The sequence below is a fragment of the Vidua chalybeata genome, chromosome 13 (assembly GCF_026979565.1).
Source record: "Vidua chalybeata isolate OUT-0048 chromosome 13, bVidCha1 merged haplotype, whole genome shotgun sequence".
NCBI classification, from domain to species: Eukaryota; Metazoa; Chordata; class Aves; order Passeriformes; family Viduidae; genus Vidua; species Vidua chalybeata.
Window position 1 is genome coordinate 17773731 of NC_071542.1, and position 23961 is coordinate 17797691.

The 23961-nt window shown below is 47.0% G+C and overlaps 1 protein-coding gene across 3 annotated transcripts in view; it reads left to right on the forward strand.

Annotated features, from left to right (window-relative positions):
* ASB7 (ankyrin repeat and SOCS box containing 7) overlaps positions 1 to 8999 on the forward strand; it is a 79671-nt gene extending 70672 nt beyond the window's left edge. For all 3 annotated transcript variants that reach the window (XR_008433250.1, XR_008433249.1, XR_008433251.1), the window contains 2 exons: positions 7323 to 7423; positions 8360 to 8999. The gene's annotated coding sequence lies outside the window, so the exon portion shown is untranslated. The remainder of the gene's footprint in view (positions 1 to 7322; positions 7424 to 8359) is intronic.
* The last annotated feature ends 14962 nt before the right edge of the window (positions 9000 to 23961 follow it).

Genomic DNA, 23961 nt, shown 5'->3' on the forward strand with positions numbered 1-23961 from the left:
AAAGAAATATAGTTTGCCACAAGATATTTTTCTATAATTCAAACGCAAACTTGAGCCACAAATGTTTCTCTGTGTTTGCCTACACCAACGAGTCACAAATTGTCCTCTTGTATTTAAATAGAGCCCAAATTCAATCCATACATTCCCAGTCATTATCACCCCATTATCCTTTCTCCTTTTTGCTATTTTTCTCACCAAGCAGTGGTAAACCCCAGGCCCTTTCTCAAACATGTGGTTGATATAAGAGGAGAGGAAAGTTCTTTTCAAATATTAAAATGTTTTTAAATACTGTTTTATAGCAATCATGGTCATCTGCAAGAAATCAGCTTTCAAAGAAGCGTTTGATGGACTGACAATCATTTGAGCCCAGGATGAGATGAAATTGTCCAATTCAAGCTGGTTTGGGACTCACTTTTCTGGAGAGCACATGAGTTTAGAAGAGATTGATGAAGCTGAATTTTGAAACTATCAATTTTGTCTTTGAAGCATGTTGGGATCCGGGCTGGCTGTGAGGATCAGAGAGCTGGGAGCTTAAGAGGATGGAAGGAGGTGGCCTCCTCTGGAGAGTGGGCAGCAGTGAGGAGGAATGATAAAATGGTATCAGAGAAGCCATCCCCTCTTTCACTGGACTTTTACTACTTCCACCCTATTTCTGGGACAGGGTGTCCTGTGAAGGGCCAGGAGTTGGACTCCATGATCCTTGTGGATCCCTTCCAACTCCAGATATTCTATAATTCTATGATTTTGGTGCATTTGTTATGCAGCATTTATTTCTCTCTAATGCACCCAGGATGTTTGCTTCCTACGTGCTTCAATTCACACTTTTTGCTATGAGCTGCATTTTGTTGTGTTCATATATGTGAGGAACTTTCAATATTAAGTTTCAATGTGTTAGTATGGAAGAAAATCAAAAAACTCTTGCTTGGGTGGAATTCATCAGGTCCTCAGCTGGATGGTTGTGTTTAGGGTTGCTGTGGCTGCATGAGGCTGGTGTGCCCAGAGTGGGAGCAACCTCCTGGATTTTCCATCATTTATACTGTTTATGCTGAATATCCAGACTCGGAAGCAGAAATAACTTGGGGTTATTTGGGTTTTTCTGGTTTTATTTTCTTGAATACCAGTAAGGAACAGCCAAGGCCTTGGTGATCAAGACCCGACAGCGGCGCTGCTTTAAAAATCATTCAGGCTTTTCAGGTGTCCAACTTCCAAACTACTTAGGGCACAAGGGGAAATGTAAACATTGTTCTGTTATTCAACCTACTACATAAGAGCATTGAGTTTGACAAGGCTCCAGGTACCCCTGTGTCCCGTCCTGCCCGAGATCAGACGCTGATATCCCTCCCCAGTGACATCCAATCTGGCAGGTTTGTTTTCACTCTAACAATTGGCCACTGTAAATGTTCCTTGCTCTGCTTCGTGCCTGCCCTGCCAGAGCTGCTTCCAGGAGGATTTCACTGCCTTTCTCAGCATTCAAGCTGGTAGTAGTTCTTTCTTAAATACAGTCAGGGCATATTTAAATATAAGTTCAGGTGTTTGCTGCATTTAATCTGTGCAAGGAGGGAGGTGATTTCAGATATTCTTTTGAAGTTTGTAAAGTTTGTATCAAAACACTTTTTTTGGGGGGGTGGGGGTGGGGTAGATATATGTCATATAAAAATTTGTAAAACATTTTGTTAAGGAATTGGCCACGTTGGATGAGTCTGTTCGCAGGGCCCAAAGTTGGTGGCAGAGCATGAGAGGAATTTCAGGTTATGCCACAGACAGATTTTACACTGGACACAAATGGAGCTTATGAAGCTGGAAGTGCTCATTGCAGGAACTCTGTACATATGGAGAGCCTTGGTAGGGGAGAGGCTGATGAGCTCCAGGATTATTACTGAGAGCAAAACTCAGTGTCTTTGTTCTGCACTTTGATCTGCAGGGAAAGCAGGGTGGGAGCCATCCCCTCAGCCTCTGGTGAGCACAATCCAAGTTTATACCCAGGAATGGCAAGGTCAGGTCTGGCAAATGCCAATGCTCTGCTTCTGCAACAGCATAACATTGGAAATTCTAATTTAAAGTATGAGATGTATATAAGAATTATAAGCAGCAGTAAATGTGCTTGGACCAGGCAGGGGAGAATTATTCCTCATCAGCTGGCAGAGCTGGATGTAGAGCAGGACCCTGGACTTCGGAGTAGTTTGAATTAAGCTGTATTTCTGTATTATATTATTTTTATAGTCTCTTCCCATCTGACAGAGATGTCTGTTTTCTTTGCTGTTTCATACACTGTTCACAGCTCACTCCACTGCCAGGGAACAGTTGTGCCATGATGGCTCAGGGCTCCCCAGACTGGTGGACATGATGGTCCTCCCCAGCATCTGAGATGAGACAGCTCCTTCCCCAAATTCTATTCTCTCTCTTGCTGCACTGAAAGACTTCTCTGCCAGTCCCAAAAGCAGCAGGGAAGTGTTTCCATCTTGAACAGTTTGCTTCTCCTTATTTACCTTTGGCCTCTGGGTCAGGAAACCTTAATAATTTCCTTTTTATTAATTTAATCCATAGTTCCTAGTAATTACCATAAATTAAGCCTGCTGGGGGGAAAAACACAGCCAATAAACCAGAGGAACTGCTGGCTTTATGTGGGTAACGTCAGTACCTAGAGGATTGTTTCCTGCAGGTCGGTCCCTTGGCTGTTGTGATTAACTTGAGATCAGCAGAGAGTTTCCCGTCCACCTTTTAAACGAGGCTGGGACATGCCAGGAATTCTGCTAATGCACAGGGCCCTGTTAAAGGCTTAATCTTGGTGTGAAATGAACTTATTCCTGCCCCTGAGCAGGTACTGAGCATTTCTCAAGGGATGTTTCTCTCTGGTTTGAATGGACTTGGCTGGAGACACCAGCTTGTCCTTCCCGATGGTATTGACACCACTGAGGTGACAGCAGCAAGCACAGATCTACTTCTAACACCTTGGGGCTTGGAGTAGGGATGAAAATAGAGCTTTACCTCCCAAGAACAAAAGAAAATAATAATCTGGATTCGCAGGGGGAAAATACATGGGGTCATTTTGCAAAGACCCTTCTTTGGTCCTCCTTAGCAGCTCCTTTGGGATTGGGGCACTCAGAAGATGGTGGAGAAAGTGAGAATTAAAACAAACCCATGGGATGAGAGGCTGCCTCCAGGAGCCCACAGAGGCCCCACTAGTAAAGGGCTGCTGGTTTCCTCTCCGAACTGGGCTGAAGCCAGGCATTCCTGAGTGGCACCGGTCCTCCCAGCGCTGGAGAGGAAACATTCCCATTTGTGAGCTGTGGAAGTGCATGCCTAAGCCAAAGGTTACCAGGCTGAGGTGATATTTTTGCATTCCTACAATGTCTTAGCTTTTTTAAATTAAATTCTTGCAACATGAGGATTTAATCCCTCCTGGTATATATGGCGTGCGTGTGTGAGCGTGTGTGCGCGTGTGCATTTTTTTTTTTCTACAAAAATTTCATCAGGCAAGTTATTTTTGTTTTTGAAAGTTGGCTCAGATACAGGGTCAGTAACTTTCCACCCAGAGCCTGTGGAAAGGTTTGGGGTTTGAGGCTGAATAGAGGGTCAAGTTTTAGGGTTGTGCTTGAGGTGAAACTGGATCTGGGGTTGAGAGCCACTAGGGATGAAATCTGTTGAATTGTTCTTGAATATTTTTTTATTAAAAATTGTGGAAATAAGCAGTTTTCCTTTGCCCAAAAGCAGAGTTCTACCACATTGAAAATGGTCCTAAGAAAATTAGTGGTTTCTAGCATGGAATTGGGTTCGAAATCCAATCCCAGAAGGCAGAAGGATAAGTTTGGAGTCACATACTCAAAATTAAGCTCCAGCAAAACAAAAAGCATTTTGATTATAGTACCCTGAGGATGGGGGAGGAACACAGGCTGTGCCCTGATCCTGCTAGCAAGGAGTTGGAAACTTCTTGGGAGCAGAAAGGTGCTGTGGGACACCACAAAGAGCTGCAGGCAGAGCCCAGGCTCTGTCCTGGGCTCCGGGAGCAGATATCCCAGCCCGGGGTTACTTACAGGAACTCAGAGCTTTGGCTTTGGAGCTCAGGCTGTGCCTCTGATTGCTCTGAGCTCACACACTCCCTGCTTCTGTCACCAGATGAAGGTGGTGGGCTTCTCCTGGGGAGCAAAGAAGTTGTTAACTCAGGCTGTGATCTGGCTTCTTTTCCCTTCTGCTGAGCTGCTGTGCCAGCTTTGAGGTAATCAGGCTGATTAAACCCACCTACACTGGTGCCCTGGAGAAAATACCCACAGCTGCTTCTGCTAAGCCAAGGAACTCCCTGCTCTGGGCAGGCACAGGGAACAGCTCTGCACCTGGTTTGAGCCACTGGACAAAGATGAACCAGGCCAACAGCACTGAGATACAAGTGCCCAATTGCTCTAAGCCAGGACTCAGATTTTAATCATCGACCTTCTACTGAGGTGCCCTTAAAAATCTGTCTTGATCATGCTGGAGAGCAACAGCATTGCATTTGTGAGGAGTTTTTCCTCCGCTGAACTGTTCAGCCTGAGCTAATTCCTGTGCTGATGCCATGGAAGTGCCCATGTGTGCTCTGCTAAGCCCTGGACAAGTCCTGGATGAAGGTGTCTTGGAGCAGAGATGCTCAGATTAAATGAGGATCATGGTGTTCCATGGTTGCCTTCTGGTGGCTGCACAGCTGAGGACATCCCTCAGAGCTGGCACAGCCACCTCAGGTTTGCTCAGTGAGGGGAAGGGATGTCCTGAGCTCTCCCTTTCCCTTGGCTCAACGGAGCCGACATGATGGGAGAAAAGGCAGGTTCTGCTCAATGAAGATATCTCTGTTTCACCACTGCTTCCTCCTCTGGAAGAAAAATGATTCCTCCAGGTCTTGACATCTGCTGCTATTTAAAGGATCATCATCATCACCACTCCAGCCCTCCTGGGGCCTCAAGGTATAGAAAACCTTACTCTTCCCAAATTTGTGATTGCAAACAGATATTACGTGATGGGATCCCTCTAAATGCCACGTCAGTGCTGGGAAGCTTATTAATGAATGGTTCTGCAGGACAGAAGCTGGGGGTGACTGTGGAGGACAGGTGGAAGTTTTAGGTAGATTTTAACCCCCCTGGGGCAGGTGGGTGGTGACCACCTGTGGACATGCTGCAGGAGGAATCTGCAGTGCTTGCAGCTCTCTGCTGGTGCTGTTATTTGCAGTATCCAGGGATTCTCTTGTGACCTTTAGCAGTTTTTATTTGGGCTCTGGTGAAAGGCTGAGACAGAGGAAGAATTTCTCAGGTTAGCAGACCCCTCTGCTACTTGTCACCCCCCTCATACTCCCACGTGCACACCCCTGTGGCCATGGAACCAAGGGAACAATGGGAAAGTGCACCTGGAAGCTTCTCAGAGAGTCCAAGCTGTGGAAAAAGCTCATAAAACACCTCCTGGAAGCCTGTCCCTTGTGAGAGGCTGTGTGTAACCTCCATCCTCACCCTCCATCAGGTGGCTTGGACAGGGGGAGGCTGCAGCTACAGACACACTCTCACTCTAACAGCTCCACACTGGGGAGATCCAGCAGCTCTCACTCTGTATTTAGAGTTTGCAGGTTCAGTGGTGATGGTAATTATTTATTGATTCACAGGGTGGGAAGGCCCTTGCACAGGTCCCCAGAGAAGCTGTGGCTGCTCCATCCCTGAAGTGTCCAAGGCCAGGTTGGACAGGGCTTGGAGCACCCTGGGATGGTGGAAGGTGTTCCTGCCCATGGCAGGGGGTGGGATGGGATGGGCTTTGAGGTCCTGTCCAACCCAAACCCTTCTGGGATTCTTTTAATTGTAAGTGCCTGAGAAGTGAAGTAGTGCTCTGAAACCAAAGAAAGGAGGCTGTGTGATCAGCCTGCTGTTTTGATTGCCTCCTTTAGCAATACCTTTTGTTAATTAAAATTTGGATAGTTCAGCTCAGTGCAAGGAGATCTGTCCCAGCCTGTTCCCATTCACCCACCATGTCCTTGCACCCTCACACACACAGAGCAAATTTAAAGCCTTTTCTGATTGCTGAGTTATGGTGCCTGAAGCTGGTTGGTTTGACACAGAGCCATGAGCTTTCACCCTTAGGGACATTGGGCTCCTTTCTCTTTCCACATCTAAAGTGTTTGTCTTGTGTGGGTTTGCCCTTGGGAAGCCAATTCCTTTGAAAGGCACCAGGAGTGGTTCTAAGTGAGGGATGTCCCACCATGGGACTGTGCTCTGATGCTCTCTCACCTTTACCTTCCTCCACAGGCTCTCAGCAAATAACCTTTCAGTTGCCAGGGCAATACAAGATGTCAGGGGTGATTAAAGATGTGGCAGCTGGTGCTGTGTATCTCCATGCAGCCAACTCCTTCAGATTTTCCTTGCTCCCACTGGGACAGAATTTTCCAATATTCAGTACCAGTTTCCAGCACCCCCTGAGCAAGCTGGGGGTGTTGAGCACCTGGCTGGATTCAGTCCAGGTTCAGCACATCTCTCTGAGCTCCCTGCTCCCATCCATCCATGCTGTCCATCCCTGCAGTGCTGGGTGTCCTGTCCCTGGGCTGAGCTGGGAGCGTGTGGTCCTTGCACAGTGCCTGGAGTATTGCTTACACATGGTATGTTTTCCATGCAAAATGGGTTTTTAAGAAATGAAGGTTTTTAAAATGGACTAAAAAATTTTTACCGGGGCATCTGGTATTGCAAATATTTGAAAACACTGAAATTTTTTCTTTCTTGGCAGTAAAAACATCCCAGCTTCTTGCCCACTGCAGTCTAAGAACTATTGAATATGTTTTAAAACAGATCGTTTGGGGGGTTTATATAACTTTTTATGGTTCTGAACAGAAGATACTTTTCTCCTTAGAAGTGGTTCAGAATCCTAAATTATAGTTGTTGATTTCTTGGCTTATGGGGAGCTATGTGATTTACACCAGTTAAGAACATCAGAAAGCTTCAAGAAACCTTTGAAAGCGCAAACCAGAGGAAGGTGAGCTTTTGTTTTCCTTCCCAGATATTCATATCCTTGTTGCAGGCTATGCCTGGATTCACTCCATTGCTGTTGTGATCTGTGAGACTTTATCCCATCCCCATTCCCAGGTAGCTGGAGTCAGGCACTGCAGGGAGCAGCTTGGAGGTTCCCCGAGCAATTTGAAGGGATCTGAGGGAGTCCAACCCCTGGGATGGGGTGAACCCAAATGCTGCAGCTACTTCAGGCTTTTTCCAGTTATTTTTTCCTGAGAATGACTATAAGGTCACAAGATCTGGGGGTTTTTGTGTGTGGCTTTCTGACCTGCTGAATCATAATTTTTTAAATTTTCTTTTTCTCATGCCTATTGCACTCAGATGTAATTTTGACAGGAGCTGAAAGAACCTCCCTGGGCTGGAGGGAGGAATTGGACCTGCGTCTCACACATCTCAACCGAGGGCCTTGACAGCTGCATATGGTACAGACAGGAACAAAATTAATGCTTTTTAACAAACATATTTTAAAAAGGGGAGGGGGGATAGGAATGGAAAAAAAAAATTAAAATATCAGCATTTTATCTGCAATTGATCCCATGCCTGCGTGCTGGAAAACCCTCTGTGTGTGACAGCTCCTTGTGCCCAGGTGGCAAAAAGTCTTGGGCAACTCCAACAGCTGAGTTATTTGTGCACACAAAGCCAGATGGGTTTTCAGCTTACTGTGTGCCTGGACAAGTCCTGGTGCTTACCAGCACGAAGGTGGCAGGAACAAGGATGGAGGGTTGGGGCTGGGAATGCCCCCCAGAGACAGCTCGTGCCTGGCTGTGCTCATGGCCAGTTGCCATGGCTGGGGTTTGCTGATCCATAAACCATCAGCCCTCTGAGCCAGGGTGGGATGGCTCAGGGATATAAAAATGACCAGAAATCCAGCCCTGTGCAAGGGGGGGAAGGGCTGCTGCTGGTGGAGGATCCAGCCCGGCCCTTGGGGTCCCAGCAGCCTTGGCACAGCCACAGCACCAAACCACATCCCTGGCCAGTCCTGCTCTGCACTCTGGCCTCGTGCCCAGGTTGTGAAAGCACTGTAAAAGCCAGGTATGTTGTTTTGGCCTTAATGTCTGTCCCATGGCATTAAAAAAAAAGAAAGAAAGAAAGAAAGAAAAATCTGGAAAAGCGCAGAATAATAAAGTCCTGAGATATTCGGTTTAATTAGATTTACTCAAGTGCTGCTGGGCTTGTCTCTGCCTGCTGCTGGTGTCAGGGTTTCTGCTTTTCTGTCACCCTCCCTGGCTTTGCACATGCAGTTCCACAAACATTACTCACATGTGGACCTATTCAGTGACACTTTGGTCCAGTACAGCACAAGCTGGACACTTACAGATGTCCATCATTCACTCTGACAAAGCCACTTCTCCCCCCAGCCTTGGTAAACCATAGCTGGAGCACATCTCTCCAGAAGAGAAATTCACTCCTTGCTTTGAAGACAAAGTGCTGAGGCATCCACTGCATTCCTTCCTGACATGTTCCAGTGGTTGGCTGCCCTCATTCCAAACCAGATGTCTCCTCTCTGATTTGAATGCTGCTGACTTCAGATTCCTGCCATTAGACCTTCTTCTGCCTGTTCCTGATGGAGGTGAGGAGCTCCAGGTTGTTGGATACCCAGGCTGCCACTGCTACCCAACGAAGCAGCCGCGTCAGGGCCAGAGAGACATAACAGCACCCTAATTCAAGAAAATTCCTTCAATTTGTCTCTTGGCTGTTACAGCCATTTAGTGGGAGCAAGGCTTTCATGTGCACAGCCCTGGTCTGGTTTTCCCATTGCTGGCTCTTCCTTGAGCCACCTGCTTGGTTAAACAGTGGGGGTTTGTCTTTAGTTCAGTTTTCCTCCTCTTATGAAGAGATAAATCTCTTAAAACGTTTATTTCACACCCCCCCACCCTTTTTTTGTTTAATGTCATACCATTGGGGCAATAAATACTCTGTAGTTTCATCTTGCCACAATGCTGGTTGAGGCTAAACTGATGCAGTTTTTGGTTAAGCAATGGAGGTTCTTTCCATAAAAAGTTCCTGGTGAGATGTGGGGAAGGCAAGGGACAGTCTGACTACCAGCCCTGGTGAAGCCAGTGGATGAATCCTCATGAGCAAGAAACTTGAGATTTTCTTATCAATAGTGTAAAGGTCAGCCTTGGTTTTGTTTCTCAGCTGCATGTACAGAACAATGTCTCTTTTCTCTGCAGTGTTGTCCTTCTGCCTCCTTCCCCTGTAAATTTTGCTCTCAGTTCAACTTATTTGCAGACCTACCTTTGGTGGTGAGGCTGTAACACAGGCAGAGTATGAGATTGGTCTGATCCTGCAAACTCTGCAGCTTTTGCTTTCAGGATTGAATGTTGGGCTCTTCTAAATGGAGGGGGAACCTGGTCTCAGCTCATTTTAAACAAGACTGATACCTTCTGAGCACTTTAAAATTGTAGTCTCACAGGATCACAGAACAATTTGGGTCAGGAGGGACCTTAAAGATCATCCAGTTCCAACCCCTCTGCCACAGGCAGGGTCCCCTTCACTAGACCAGGGTGCTCAGAGATTTAAAGAGGAAGCAAAGATAAGTCCATAGAGCCAATGGAAGTATTTGTGCTCTCACCCTCCCTGTAAGTACATCACAGTAACTCAGAGGAGTAGCACGTGCTCACTTACAGAAGATGTGCTATAGAAGAGTTATCACTCATCAGGGGAGTTATGGGCTTAATGCAAAAAAGAGCCTGAGATGGCTCAGCACAGCCCATAGCTGAAACATGTTGTGATACCCCTGGGTAAAGATCAAACTGTAAAGGTCTTACCGACATCTGATTCTCCTCAGTTTTAGTTGGATCCAAATCTAGCAAAAGGGCATTTTTATGTCTGGTCACAGTCCAAAAAGATATAGCAAAATCACCTGGAGTTACAAATGTGTTGCAGAACCTGTCCCTAATCACATTAAGAGCTCTCAACTGTAAGGCTCGATTGTTTGCCAAATGAAATATTCTTCTCCGGTATTTGCAGAAAGGAATTACAGTCTGTGAGTCATGTTTTTCATTTGGTATTGAAGTACAGTTTCTATTTTACAGACCCAATCCTGAGCTTGGGGAAGGAGTCGTTAAAAAGGCTTTGTTTTGTTGGGAAATAAGGGCAAGGTGACAGGTCTGAGACAATGTATTGTGGACTCTCAGTTTGCAGCTGGGCTTTAAAGCCCTTCAGGTTCCCAATGTCAGGTTTTCCTCTGTGGTTCTCAGAGAGGTGGTGGGGGCTGTTGGATTTGAGGTTGTGCTGAAATAAACAGAAGGGCCACGTAGTTCCAGGGCTCTGGTCTCCAGAGCTTCAGTGGCAGCCCCAAGGTTGAAACTGCAGAAAAGTCTGGTGGGTCCCCAGTGGACTCTTGCTCTAAGCTTGAAGTGCCTCTGGCCCTTCCTTCTGGCCCACTCTGATATTAGCTGGCCACCAGCCATGGGCTCTGGGCTGGAGCTCACCTGTGGTTTGCACATGAACTCCTGCTCTAGTGGAAGGTGTCCCTGCCCATGGCAGAGGGGTTGGAATGAGATGGTCTCTAGGGTCCCTTCCAACCCAAAACCATCCTGGGACTCTATCACCCAATGAACTGATATGAATTGGGGGATGTGGGGCTCTTGCAGTGGGTAGGAGGTGGGGACATTGAAATCCAAGAAAGGAAAACATTCAAAGCACCAGGTCACTGCTGAGAGGAGAAGCAAGGCGAGCTGGGGGAAAGGGCTCCCAACCCCCAGCCATGGAGGATGGACCTTGCACAGACTTTGTCAGTGCCAGAGCTGTGAGAGCTGAGCTGCTCCAGAGGCAGTGGGAGAGCCCTTGGCTCAAACCAGAGCTGCTGTTGGATGAGCTGGCCCTCACACCACACTTCATCACACTGAGGGAAACTCTCACCCAGAGTCACCCTGTGTCCCACGGGAAGGAGAACCCCAATGGGCTTTACTCCAGCTCATCTTTAAATCTGGGAGCAGGAGGGGTGAGCAAAGCCCTGTAATCCCTTGGGTAGAGGGGAGCACATCCCCCTGGGCTGCCCCTAGGCCACAGCCTGCCCCCAGCCTGTCCCCTCCTCATCCTCAGGGAGGAAGGAAGCACAGGGCCAGGTCAGCAGTTGTGCCTGGGGGATTTTGGCCTGACTTCTCACAGTGTCTTAATATACCCCAGCTGGCAGCAATAATTGGAGAGTTATTAAATAACTGTCTGCAGTGACATACAATCTGCAGAGCACTGTACCAATTATTTTTCATTTGCTTCCCTCTATCTCAACGTGTCTCTATCTCCCCATCCTACCCCACTGCCTTTCCCAGGAACAATTTACTGTAGTGATTGGAGGGCAGCAAGATCTTCTCCAACAAAGAAACTACTTTATTTTCTGCCATGGTTAATGCCCCTGTTTAATGAATCCTTCATATCATTCTCACCACTCTAAATTAAAGGGTATCCTGTGCAATTAAACTGTTTAGCTTCCAGAATGCCCCTCACAGTTATCTGCAAAATGGGTTGAAATGCAGCTGCTACTACTGTTGCTCAATACTAAAACTGGCAAAGGGAAAACCACTTTAATCTCTTTATTTTTACTAGTGTGACTTTACTTTCAATTAAACTAATTATTTGTACCCTCTTGTTCCCGATCTTTGTCCCATGAGATTTTCTCAACCAGGAAATATTTTATGCAATATATAGCTGTAGATGCTTAGATCTTCATGTTTGTGTCTTTTGGGAATTAGGAGAAAGCTGAGATTTGCAGCTCTTAGTCCAATGTTTATCAGTATAAAACCAGAGTAAAGTTAGTTTGCAGTGGATTCACTCCAGATTTAAGCTTTGTTAGATGGCATTTGCTCTTTTTTCCCTTTACTTTTTACATCAGAATTTCTTCTTTTTCCTTTATTTTTTAAATGTAGAAGTTTAATGAGGACAAGTTCCTCTAAAGGCTTCTCCCCAAATATCTTCTTTGCATCCAGAACCTGCTGCTGTATTCCCAAGGATCATATAACAACCTGCAATAACAGCATCCTTGAGGATCTGTTGATTCTTTTCATCAGGAGCTGCTTCATCCATCCCTGATATTTGGCCCACTCAAGATGAAAAGTGGCTGCTTTTTAAGGATTGAAAAGGGGTTTTGTCACTGCTTGGATTGGAAGCAGAGTGGGAAGCCTCCAAAATGTCAAACAATAAGGCTCTACAGCAACCCAAGGAATTCTACTTGGGATGCCTCTGCAGGGAAGTTTCTTTCTGCCTCAAACCTGTTGAGTTCCAATATTCATTTTAATGATCTCATTTTATAAATAATGAAAAGCAAAACAATGCATTCAATAGAAATGAGATTAGAAATAGGAGGGGAATGAATTACAAATGCAAGAGCCTGTACTTATTCCAGGGAAGATAAATCTCATTTTAAGTGGTCTCCAGTGCAACAGAGTCTTGCTAAGACTAAAACAAAGTAAATCTGGTTTTGTTGATAAATAAAAGTGTGAGGCAATGGCAGGGAATGTTTTCTAACACTAGCTGGTTGTCATAGTATCCTGGGACTAATGATACCTGGGCTCTACTCTTGGCCTGGCCACTGTCTCTCTGCAGTAAATCATTTAACACCCTGTGCTGGAGTTGAGGCACAAGCTGGAAAATCCAACTCCACTGAACAAATGGCATCAGGGTGTGACCCTTGGTAAAGCTGCCACTGAGAGGATTCTACCTCAGCAGCATGAAGGAGTTTGGGGTGCATCATGAATTGGAAGGTAGAAGCAGCCCATGCACAATTTGCTTCAAGCTGTTGTGGGAAAGGCTGTTGGTGGGAGACCTTTTAATTTGGGGCTGGATCTGGCATGGTGATGCACCTCTTGTGTGTCATCCAATGTAGACACAACACCAGCAGTGGCTTGAAAGTTCTCCTTTTTTTTCTTTCTCTTCTGTGATTTGGTCAGATTTTCTGTCCACGTGAGTAGCAGGCAGGAAAAAAGATGTTTGCTCTGCAGAACTCTCCCTGAGCCCCTTCTCCATGTGGTCCTCGAGCTGCAGTGAGGAAGGGACAGTACCAGGGATTGATAAAAGGGTCTGAACTGCAAACGCTAGCTCAGCAGGGAGGTAACCCCATCACTGTGTTCTCACCTAATTGAAAACACATTATCCCTCCATCCCACACCTGGAAACTCGGAGGGAAGTGCTGGCATGAGCTGCAGGGGGTGGATGGGGTGAGGTATCCCCAGAAGGAATGTGCACCCCGGAGCTGGGTACGCAGAGCTGCCCCAAACAATGGCACAACCAGCAGCCTCATGGGCTGGAGCTGCAGCTGACCGACCCTCCTAGCTGGGAGCTAATGATTCCCTTCAGGATTGCATCATTAGATTCGAACTGAGTCATTATGAGGCGATTTGGGAAAACAAGTTGGAATTCATTACCAAGGAAACGTGCTGGAGCTGTTGCAAGAGCCTCCTGTCGGGTGCCGGGTGGGTGCAGAGGCACCACCAGCCCCTCGCTCCCGGGGCCAAGCACAGCAGCCAAGATCCATGCCCAGTGGAGGCTGGTGGGATTCTTCTCTTATTCCACCCACAGCTGCTTCCTGATCCTTCCTGCCACTGCTCTCCATGTGACACCTGTCACAAGAATAAACAAACCCCGGGGCAGGGGGAGACACTGAAATTGTGACATTTGCACTCGTGCATTCATGGGTGCAACCGCAGGAGCAGCTCCAGGCTCTGTCAGCAGTTCCAGCATCTTCTCCCCTGGTGTCCAGCTGCATGGTTGGATGTTTGCCTGCCCTGCTCACTGCCTGCTGCTGCTGGTGCCTCTCCAGGTGGGCACAGCTTTGCACGGCTCTGCCATCAGCAGCAGCATTTTCAGCATGTGTAGTGGAGGGGCTGGAAAGGCACTACCTGCAAATAGCCAAATGGTTTGTGGCAGGTTCTTGGAAACCCAACAAAACCACACGCTCGTGTCAGTGTTTGGGCTGCAACTCATTCTGTGAAGCCACCACTGAGCCACAGGAGGATTTCTACCTGCAAAGTGTTGGCTTCGAAATGCTGGGGGAGGACAACAACATCCTCAATGAAGGCAGAGAATGTGGTGTGAAGGACGAGCAAAGGTTTGGAAGAGCAGTAAGAGAAAAGGAACTTGGGGAGCAATCCAAGGCTTGATTGTGGGTTGGCACTCAATGCTGATGATCATCAATCAGCACAGATCAATTACTCAGGAAGCTGAAGCACCAACCAGGAGCAATGCTAACATCAGCTTGATGACTAAGGAAACAAGGACATGGATAGAGACCAGCATGGATGGATATAGGCCCCTTACTTGCCTCTGCAGAAAGGTGTTATCCCAAAATTACAGTTGAGAGAGGCCAAGCTGTGGCCACTGAGGGTGAGCTGGAGTCTTTGTTAGTATGTTTATAAAAATGTGAAGCTTGGGCATTTGCTGGAAAATAAAATACTGGTGTATTTGAAAGTAAAATAAGCAAATGTTTGCCCAGTGAGGGAGAAAAATTATTTCAGAAATAATAGGTGATAATGAAGAAATTCCTCAAAAATCAAATATAGTGAGGAGAGCAAAGCCCTGGTGAGGTGAGCGAGCTGGTGGGTAGCAAAAACAACTGAGGACAGCCCTCCTGAGCACTTCCCATCAGTCATTTTCTAGGGAGCTCCCTGCCACACCTGCTTGAGGAGATGATGGATGGCTGGTCCCTGGTAAACCTCTGCCAGCTCGGTGTGACTCACCAGGAATGAGGAGGTTTAAAGGAACACAGCGAGGTACACAGTGAAGGAGAGGATTTCAAACACAGGGCTCAGGGCATCACAGCCCTCATTACCACTGCCCCACGTGGTGCTTACCATAGGACTGGCAAGAGGAAAGGCTTTGCATGTCCTCACACCTGCCAAAGCCACAGGGCACAGGTGACAAACTCACCAGACTCCGGGGACTGGGGTCGCAGTCCACCCTCTGCCCAGTGGCTGCAGGCTCAGGACTGGCTCTGCTGGGTGACCCTTCCAATTTAGAGCCTCAAAATCAAGTCAGTCTTGTGAATTAGAGGCTGCACCTCAAAGGTTGGATTTTTTTTTTTTTTCAAACTCCTACCAAAAAGCAGCAGATCCCTGTAGAGTCAGTTGTTTGCCTAAGGAAGAAACTAGGTCAAAACTTGGTAAATTCAGATATAAATGGTTTTCTATGCTTCCTCAGCAAACAATGTCTTACTGCAAATAACTGCAACTAACTGTGTGCCCTCAGTCTTGTTCTGTCCGGGGTGATGCTTAAACTGTCAATAATCCTAAGGCTGCTGTCACAGTGCTGCTCAATGGGGTTGACAGATTATATCTCTAAAGTCCCTTTATTGGACCTTGTTCCCAGAAAAGCTTGCAAATTGCTCTGATCTTACCAGACAAAGGCGTTGCTCACTCCCGGAGTCCTTGGATATCCTACACAATAAGGTAGGAATTGGTGAGAATTACCTGAGATAAAATATCCCTTACAACATCAAAGTTCCTGATCCCTTAGCTGTCAGCTGCAGGTATGTGAAAGTCCTGACAGGCTGAAGATAGAAGGAAGAGATAAAGCAAAAAAAAAAAGAAGGGAGGGGGAATGGAGAAATTCTCTGCTTGAAACGTTATATCATTGGATTTGGCACAAAGATGTCAGCTCCGGGGGTCTGTACAGCCAGCTGGGGTGTGAGCAGGGCACTGGGCTTTCACCTTCTGAATGAATCAACAGCAGCTGATACCAGGCAGCCAGGGACAGATCCTGATCCTTGGCACACCAGTGGATAAGGAGGTGGACTTCAATAGTCTTTGTGAATCCCTTCTAAGAACATTCTATGATAAATGAAGCAGCAGTGACAGAGACGAGGATAAATCCTGATCATGCATCCCCCACATTTTCCCCATCCCTGTACACTCAGCTGTTGGTTGTCTTTTGCCAGTAAAATGGGTGAAGTGGGTTGGTTACCAGGGGAAATCACTGGTGTAGCAAAGGACATCATCCTTTTGCCATCATTGCCCTGCACATTTTATAATAATTGACCTCCCTGAGTTGTCACAGGAGCGTGGCAGGAGAGCTGGGGTCAGGCTCCACTGATGCTGCCCACCCTGCTCCACTAACCTCCCTGCAAAAGTCCTGCTCGTTGGCAGCAAAGCCACAGGTAGGCCTGAAAAAGAGATTTTCACAAAAACAGAGTCAGAGTTGAGCTGAAACAAGATCTGGCTTGTTTGTCTAAAATCCTGCCCTTTCACACCACAAAGACTGGACAGGTCTTCCCTCTGCCCAGTGCTCCCACACACCTAATCCTCCCTAAAACTGTGGTTTAGAGCAGATCAAATACCTTTAGGTTCTTAGAAAGGACTGGATTTGGCAAATGCACAAATACTTTTCTCAAATGGCATAAATATTGTATGTGATTTGCTGCCTTGCCAAAATGCAAACACACACACATGCTCTCCTAACTAAGCAACATTCTTTAAAAGTTAAGATCATTGCTTAGAAAGAAATATAGAGCATTTTATAAATCCAAATTGATCACGCACTGTGTGTGTTGAAAGTATGTACAAAAAATGGAACCCCAAAACTCCATTAAACCACTTCTGAGACAATACATCACTGCACCTTTATATTGCACCGAGGGGTTTAACAACCCTTCTCCAGGAAAATATTTTACTAGGTAACAAAAAAAAAAGTTATTGAAAACATATATTTGATACTTTTGGCAATTCATTTTACTACTTGCATTTCCAATTCATTGGTATAGTTCATGAAAAAAAATATTTTTGCAGTTGGGTCATGTTATTATTTCTCTATTTTTTTTTTTCTACTTGAAAGCCATGATACAATTTTTTTTTTCTATGAAACAACAAAGAGACAAAAGCTGCTTGTTTGGTGATCCAGTGGATGTTTAAGGGTCTGCTGGAAGTGTAGAATACACACAAACATGCCTACAGGAAATTATGGCATCTTTCTGCTTTTCTGGATAACCAACTTCATATCTGAACCAGCTAAAATAAAGCCAGGAAAGAACTTGTAGGTTGAGTCTTCTAAGGAACAAAAAGAAGGCATAATTTACTAGAATATTAACATCTCTTTTAAAAATTGATGATTTTGCTTCAGATCACTTGAACTGTCCCTGGCACCAACCTGTGTGTGAGTGATCCTCTCCCTGCAGCTCTGCTCTTCTCTTGGCTGGTGTGAATGTATCTCCTCAGGTGAAACCCTGGCTTGAACTTGACCTGCTCAGATTCCAGAAGAAGGCAAAGGAATCCCAGGAGAGGAGGAGGTGAACATTTCCTAAACCAGACCAACAGCCCATCTGCACTGCAAACTCAGCTTGGGCTCAGATTCCTTTCCCTACCCAGAGAGTGACTTTTCACCCAAAGCTGCTGGTGCTTTAGACCATTTGATCTGGCCGTCATGGCACTGGGGGCATTTTGCTTTCCCTTGGGCTGAAAACACACCCATTTCAAAACAAACCTAAACCATAGGTGGGACCCTTCTGTGCCTGCCTGCCCTCCATCCTCCCTTCTCCCTCCCCACCTGCCTCTTTCCTTCACATCTCTTCAAGAAGATTTTGTTGGAGATCTATCATGCAAAAACCTAGATGACACATGTCCTTGGAAGCACTGGTGTCCTGCAGAGCTGGACATCCACACAAGGATTTCTGCTTCTTCAACCAAACTGCTCCTGGACCATGTGTGTGCTCACTTCCCACACCATGCAGGTAAGTCTGTAACCTTTGCTTTGAGAAAGATACTGTGATTAACCACGAGCACGTTGCATCCTTGTTTGTCTGGAGAACGGTGATTTTCCATTTTAGTTGCTTCCTGTATGACAGATTTTGTTAGGTCCCAGCCTCCTGTCAGCTCTTCTTCTCACTGCATTTGTTTCCTGATGTGTGTGTAATTACAACCATGAAAGTCCATCAGCAAAAGCACCATCAATCTGAAAGATTAACGAATCTCACGCTTTCCCTCTCTCCTCCCCCCAAAATTAGAAAGCCCCCTCTGTAGTTTCCAGCACACATCTATCATTACACACTCCTGAGTCTCAGGTAAATTAGCAACCTGATTCTTTTCCCTGCTGTCACTTAGAAGAAAAGGGCTTCTTATTTGCCATCCAAGGAAAAGTACAGTAAACCTAGAACTAGATAAAAGGGAAGTAATCAAATATATTTAACTGTACTCAGCCAAATCCCATTATTGGTATAGATGTTAGCTGGTGCATTTGAAGAATTAGGGAAGCCTTGTCTTTTATAGGAAATTGTACTGCTTGATTGAAAACTACAATACCTGTGCTACTGTTCCTCTGCTTACTTAAAATGAGAAGTTCAGCATTATTTATAAATTATATAAAATTATGTAAATATATCAGATTATATAAATATATCAGAGATATATTTATGCATGAACAAGTAGCTATTTTAAAAGGGGTTTCATGCCTTTGCTCTTCCACTAAGCACGTACATTTGGGGTGAGGACAGCATCCTTCTGTGTTTCTTTCAGAGATGGGAAATGCCTCATCAGTGTGGGAATGTTCCATGGATTGTCCTTCTCACTTCTACCTGAAAGATGTGGAGAAAATAATTTTAGTAAGTCACCTCCTACACATCTGAGGGAATCGACTCCCTGGAGTGTGAGGAACAGCTTATGGGGTGTAGGGATAATGTAGGGGTAGGCTGAGCAGCCATGGGGAAGGAACATACTGGGAGTATCCCATGGAGATTATAACCATGGTGAGGCTGTAGGAGGGCACAGAAAGCCTTCAGCTGGTGGTAGGAACCCAGGTTTTGAAAATACATGGACAACAGGAGAGCAGTGCCTGTGCAAGGGGTGCTCCTTCCCTTGGCAGCTGGTTCTGTGGGAAAGGGGGAATGCGCCACCTCTAGACGGCTGCAGTCGGTGGCCACCAGACCTTCCTCTTTGGAAATCCCTCCAGTGCCAAAACAGAGGATGCACAGCTACTTGGAAAATACACCCAAAAATACCCAAACCCACTTCCTCATCCTTATCCACAGGACCAAATTATCTTTCAGGTGTCCCTGGGCAAACAGAGTGAGTTTCTCTGTGAAAATGTTTGATTAAGGTGTTCCAACACAAGCACTGAAATTCAGGTCCATGGATTGAGGGAAAGGTTCTCCTGAACTGTGTTCATGCCAGCACACAGCTTTTCTCAACTCAATTTTGTACTCAGAAGCACTGTTTTGTGTATCCAACCAAGTAAGTGACAGGGGCTCTGCAGAGAGCCTGGGTTCTTCAGGATGATGACCCAGCTCACCCTCATGACAATAGGTGTAGCAAGATGAGGCACATTTTGATCCCAGATTCTAGTTTTATTTTGCTTGTATGAAACATCACAACTCAATATTGTTTCAGAACTTTGGGGAGAAGAAGGAGGCAGACAAGAGTCCCCACAATGTTTTTTCTTACATGCCTGAGTCAAATTACCCTCCTTTCTGTGGGGCTTCTTCTGAAGTAACAGATCGTACTGTAACCAAATATTGCCATCCAGGAAAGCCATTTTCCATCCAGCAAGGAGGCTTCTTCCTTCTCAGCAGCCACTGAAAAGGGCCTTTGTTCTCAGGCTGAACACCTGGAGAGAGTTATCAGCAGTGGCCTCTCGGGCCGGCGCGCGGAGCAGCTGTGACAAGACCCAGTGGCTTTGGCCTCAGGAGTGTCAGCAGCACCTGGCACCTGCTGGCACCCAAAAAACTGCCTGTCTGGGCCATTGCATGGGCAGCTTGGGGTGGTTCCTCTCTTCTGTAGGGACCAGGCTCTGTATTTTCTTTATTTCCCCATCCTAAAATGAACAGCCTCACTCCACAGGGTCACTGGATAACCTCAAGGATGTGACACCTCTGTAGGGAATGGAGAACAAGCCTTGGCATTACCTTTCTGGAGATTCTGGTGGTGTGAGAGGTGAAAGGCTGGCACAGAGCACCAACATCCTGGGCACATGGTTTGACATTACACCTCGATGAGTAAATGGTGGAACTGTTGCCTGGCATGAGGGGTAGGACATTCAGCAGAGAGGGAGTCGCCTGATGTGACCAAGGACAAGATTGCACAGCAGCTCATGTGACCCTGGGCACAGCTTTCTGCTCTCTCCATACAGTCAGCACCACTTCTGTCTGTGTCCATAGAAAGACAGACTCACAACTGCTCAGAAACTCAAGCAAACCCAACTCATTTGGCCCATCAGGTAATTCCCTGGAGATAGAACTGCGCTGTATAAACCATCACTGCCACAGACATTAGCTTCAAAATCAAAAGGTTTTCATTCTTTCACTGGATTTTACAGAATCTGAAGAAAAATGTGTGAGGAAAGATGGAGAATCAGAAAGGAGAGGTTGCCAGTGGGGTAGCCTGCAGAGCTGTTGACCTGAACCTGTGCTGGGTCTGTGAGGGGTTTTACCAATGGCCTCAGTGGGAACTGTATCTGCAACCTAGGAGTTTTGCAGGTCTAGACCTATAGACCTTTCTCAGTGTGTTGATTTTCCACTGAAGCCAGACAGTCCAGATAACAAAAAATTGCCCCCAAAACCCCAACATAATTCTTATTTTCCTGATAACCCAGATAAAGTTTTGACTCCTACAAGGGAGTCATACACTGGAGGATTTCAACAATGCCTCATCACAACATGCACAGCTCTGCAAAGTATCCATTCTGAAGCAGTTCTGCCAAATACCAAGAGAAAATTACATAACATGAGAAGGAGCAAACCACAGCTGAAGCTTCATCATCCACAGTGGCAGCTGACCGTGGACGTCACGAGTTCTTCCATACTCGATGGCATCATTTCCATTTTCTTTGGACTGTAGTAGTGAAAGAATAAACATTTCAAAATGTTCAAATGAGACCTTTGAGTGCCAGCGCTGAATCCCTGTGAGGCTGGGATAAACTGACAAAATAACATCCTGCAGAAGCTGTGCCTGGGACAAACCACCATTCCTGCGTTCGTGTTCTGTGGTTTGTAGCACAGGGGCCACTTTAAACCTTGGTCTCTGTCCAGGCACCAGTACCAGCTCTCCCATGACTTTATGTTTGCATCTCTTTCTTCTTCATGAAGGGAAGATTTCCAGGTTTGCTCCTTTTAACTTTGTTCATGGTAGCACTCTTGACAGAAGGACTTAGTGCCTATTTAATGTCTTTGCAAGGAAAAGAGAGAAACTTCTCGGTTACATAAAAGTTTGTATCAAAATTCAAGAATCCGGATTAATTATAGAAGACTTGCCTTGTATCATTCAATTTGTTTGAATAGCTTTAAAGATTAAGCAGATCCAAGGCCTAACAGAACCAGAGCCAGTAAGACAATAGCTGAGATTTTCCTTTGAAACAAAATATACAGGTGGTTTCTGTGAGTTTCTGTGTCTATCTGCCCGGCTTTTTTATTTTTATGTCGTATCCAATATCACAGAACCTGGCAGTAGAAATCATATAGCAATTTGTGAAAGCTTGTTGCTGTTCTAGATATCATATAGTCTGTTCCACACCAACAAAGACAAAACCAATGCCTTTACTCCTCGAGTTTTCATTCAAAAGGATAATGATCTCTGGTAACAAAATATTTGGCAGTAGCATTATTTAAAATGCACAGAGGAAATGTTTGTCCCTAATTCAAGGGACTGTGGTCACACAGTCTCTATTCACTTAGTATTTACCAGTGAATGCCAAAGGCTAATCTGCAAAAAGCTCAGGAACAGAGTTAAGTTTATCACACTCCATCCTTCACCCATCCCATTGTAAGTGAGTCACAAAATAGTAATTATTGAATTTCTTTGTGGCCAGAGAACGTATAAACCGTGTTATACCCAGCAGGCTCTAATGGCTCCTTCGGTAAGTATCTAATTAAGTGGTTGGTGTTGGGTTCTTTTTTTTTTTTTCAACAGCATACTTTCGTGTTTTAAAATCCCTTTGCATTAAACGGCTTCTCGTGTTTTCCAAATTTCTCACACGCACAGAAGAGGGAAATAAGAAAGAAAAGCGGAGGGGAGATTTCGGTCGTGGGAACAGAAGGCAGAAACGAGGATTCGCAAAGGCTAAAGGCAAATCGTCCCCAAAATCTCCATCTAAAATACTGAAAACTGCAATTACGGTCTTCCTGGGACAGTTGCCTGTCTAGAGGGGGGGAAATAAAGCCAGCCCGAGGGGAATGGCTGCGTTTGGGGAGGAGAGGCCGCTCCCTCAAAGCCCAAAGCGACTGCAACACCTCGAGGGCTTTGAACGGTGCAAATCCGGGGTTTGGGCAGTTTTACCGATCGCGCTCGGCATCCCTCGCCCGCCGGTCCCCGCCACCGCTGAATCCCGCTCCACCCCGGGGCAGCGGAACGCGCCGAGCCGTGCTGGGCGAACGCACCATCGGGGTGGGGAGAAACTGCCCCGGGGCTAGGGGAGAGGAGCCGAGCATCCGCCCCTCCTCGCTCCCTCCTCGCCTTCGGGAGGGATGCTCGGCTTCGGCAGGGACGGCGCGAGGTGAGAAACCTGCCGATCTCCGGCCCGGAGAGCCCGGAGAATGCTACCTGCTCCCGGGAAATCTAGGTGCTCCGGGGAAATGCCTCACAGCGAGCCACGGGGCCGGTCCCTGCCGCTGCCCATCGCGGTACCAGCGGCCACCGCCTCCCCGCAGCCTCGCTGCTCCTCCGGGCAGCACGGGGACACTCCCGCCTTCTCGGCCGAGCTTAAATCGCGCAGCAAGTTGGGTTTTTTTAATGGAGCCGCGTCGAGGTGCCAGAGATGGGCCGGAAGAGCCGAGTCCCCGCATCCCGACTCGGTCCCGCATCCCGGCTCGGCCCCGGGCGCACCTGCCCCGGCCCCGGGGCTGCGGGTCTCTCCCGGGACTGCGGGTCTCTCCCGGGACTGCTCCTCCCCTGCGCCTCCGATCGCTTCGGCCCCTTCTCCCTCGTTAGGGAAGTGTTAGAAAGTTGCTGAAGTGCGAAATGAGCCTGCGAAACCTCGTTGTCCTCATTAAACTCTGACAAGGAGGGTGACAAGAAGCAGCGGAGGGGAAACAATGCGGCAGTGTTGGGGAGAGCCCCGCGCCGGGGCAGCCTTTGTGCCCGCACACAAAAGCTCTTGTTTGCATGTGTTAAAGTCCATTAAACCGCGGCAGCCCCAGGTGCAAACGCCAGCCCGGAGAGGCCGCGCCACCTTCCGCGCCCGCTGAGCGCCGCGGCCGCTCCGCGCTCGGCTCCGGCACCGGCGGGCGGCGGGGCCGGGGCACGGCCCGGCGGGCTCCTAATGAGGGCCCGGGGCTGGCCCTTCATTAACGGACATGGGTGGGTCCCGCTCTCTGTGCCCCCAGATTCGCCTGTCCCCAGCCTCGCCGTTAGTGGCAGCGACGGGACACAATGTCGCCTATTGTGCCGGCCAGCCCCTCACCCGAGGGGACACGGATGGGACCCCGCGCGCAGCCCAGGGTCGTGGATGCTGACCTGGTGCCAAAGAGCCTGCTGGACAGGGGCTGTGGTTTGGCTTTTCCCACTGTGGCTTGTAAAGGTGCCTTTGGACACCGTAACATCAGCCAATCTTCACAGAAAGTACCGCCAAGGTTAGGAGCAGAGCAGATTCCCGACTCCTGGATCAAACAGCAGAATTCAACCCCAAAAGGTGGAAAAGAGCGGAGAGAATAGCCACCAAAAAAAAAAAAAAAAAGCCTTTCACAGGTCAAAGCCTACAAAAAAAACTTCATCACAGTGTTAGTGTTTCATATGACTGGCATGGCAATTTATCCAGGAAAAAGTATTTCCAGGTTCTGTTGCAACAAGTCTGCATCACTTTATCCCCAGTGGTCTGCCAGGGAACTGCCCCGCAGCTATTTTAAATTGTGCTGCTAATAACAATTCATTACAGTTGATAGAACTGGGAGACTTGCCTTTTATTTTGCAATTAGACATAAAGGCTCTGATCTGGCAAATGCTTTGCAGTGTGAGCATGTGAGTAGCTCTGCTGAAGTCATCTGGGACTGTTCATGTGCTTAACATTAAGCCCGTGTGGGTTTGCAGGATCAAGGTCTGAGACGGGATCATCT